A 2076-nucleotide genomic window follows, 5' to 3' on the forward strand; every position below is an offset into this window, starting at 1 on the left:
CTGCACCGCTGCAAACCTGCCCTGCAGCTCCACTGCAAACCAGCCCCATTGCAAACCAGCCCCATTGCAAACCTGACCTGCATTCCCATTGCAAACCTTCCCCACTGTAAAGCACCCCATTGCAGATTTTCCCCCCACACCCCTGCTGCAGACTGCCCTGCTGCAAACCTTCCCCGCATCCCTGCTGCAAACCCGCCCTGCATCCCTGCTGCAAGCCCTGCTGCAAACCTTCCCCACAGCCCTGCTGCTGGCCCCACTGTCAACCTGCCCTGTGTCCTTGCTGCCAGCTCCACTGCAACCATGTGATGGACCAGTTTGGCATCGTTGCCAACGTGTGCATGGGATGCTGCTCGTGCCGGTGATGGGAAGGGTGCATCATCTGGCGGTGGCTTCTCTGGCTGATAAAAATCACTGTTCCAGGCTGAGATGCTGGAGGAAGCTCCTCGTAAGCGCTGCTACCTCTCCAAGATGGTTTCTCCAGTGTTTAAAGGCCCTGGAGCAGGAGCTGTCGGAGGAGGAAGGACAGGCGTGGGGGAGCTGATGGATCTCCCTGGCTGTTCCTGCTGGGACAGAGGGCGAGCTGGCGAGCAGCTCACCTCAGACCTGGCTGAAATCAGCAGGACTGCACCATGAGCTGCTTTATCACCCCACATGTTTAACAAGGGTGGTTTACAGCTTGACCCTCACTCCAGGTTCCACCCCGGGCAAGGCTGCCCTGGGGTTTTGCTCCCCTGGGGCGAGCAGGGGCGGTCATGAGCATCCTTCCCCTGTGCCATGAAGCCGGGCCGGTGCCCACCCACCACAGCCACTTCCAGCCACCCTGGTGGCTTCTCGCTCCGTGGCCGAAATGGGAACCCCAACCGCGACTGAAGGATGAGTCACGTTTCCCAGAGCCGGCTACGGAGGAAGGGAATTAAATGCCCATGTTCATACTGAAAAAGGAAAGAGCGAACGCTGGGTGTGTTTCCAGAGGGGCTTAGCTGAAGCCGTGACCCCCGAAAGCCCGGGGTTTGTCATGGAGGAAGGGGATCTGCGTATCAAGAGGGGATGGTGGGAGCTGGGGCAGGGTGCTGGCCCCCGCCTGGAGGATGCAGCCCGATTGGGAGAAGCCGAGAGCATCAACAACGCACCCGCATGCACCGCGGGAAACGGGAGCTGTGCCGGGAGCTGTGGGAGAGGAGCCGGGAGCGATTTCGGTTGTGGCTCCCAACATCGCTGGCTTCATCCTGGCATCGCTCCTTGGCTGGCTGCAGAGGGAGAGCTCACCCAGATCGGGGGGGCAGGAGGATGCAGCCCTGGGGTCTCCTTGCCAGCATCCCTCAGCTGCTGGGTGCACTGGTAAGACTTGAAAATAGTATCAGCATCACCGGGAGAGCAAAGGCTGAGGTTTCCCGGCTCGGGAGACAGCCCCGGCACAGCTTTCCCTGCAGAAATCCCTCGCAGAGCCTTGAACATCCCAGGATTTATTTGCTGGAGAGCTGGAGGCCACCAACTAATGAAGCTGCGATGGAAATGTGGCACAGAGGAGCCTGAAGCTGGGGGAGAGGGTGCCTGGGGAAGGGGGGGGCGGGGGGGGAGATGAGGAATTGTGGGATCCTCGTAGGGGATCAGGAATCCCTCGAACAAACCTGTCCTGGCCGGGAAAGCGACCCCCGCTCCTGCCCTGGCCCCGCCAGCACCACCGTGCCTGTGGTCGTGCCAGCAGCCCCCCAGGGGTGCCAGGGTTTTGGGGGAGAGCTTTCCCTTGCCGGGGTGCTAAGGGCTAAATCTGCCTCCCCGGTGACCCAGGGAACATCATCTCAGGGTTCTGTGGGCAAAGCCCATCCCCACCTGCACAGGGGAAGGCAAATTCGGTGCGGGGGGCAGGGGGAAGGGAGATTTCAGGTGGTTTTGCAATGATTTGGGGTTTGCAGTGCGATGCTGGGAGGTGCTCACTGGCTGGGGACCAGGGCTGGGTGCTGCCGCAGACCCCCAGGGCGAGGGGTGCCCACCCCGGGGGGGGTCTTAATGCCAGCGGGAACGAGCGGGCTTTGACATGTCCGTCCCCCCCCCCCTTCAAGCTCACGGAACACGGCA

The sequence above is a fragment of the Egretta garzetta genome, unplaced genomic scaffold, assembly GCF_000687185.1.
Source record: "Egretta garzetta isolate BGI_Z169 unplaced genomic scaffold, ASM68718v1 scaffold368, whole genome shotgun sequence".
NCBI lineage: Eukaryota > Metazoa > Chordata > Aves > Pelecaniformes > Ardeidae > Egretta > Egretta garzetta.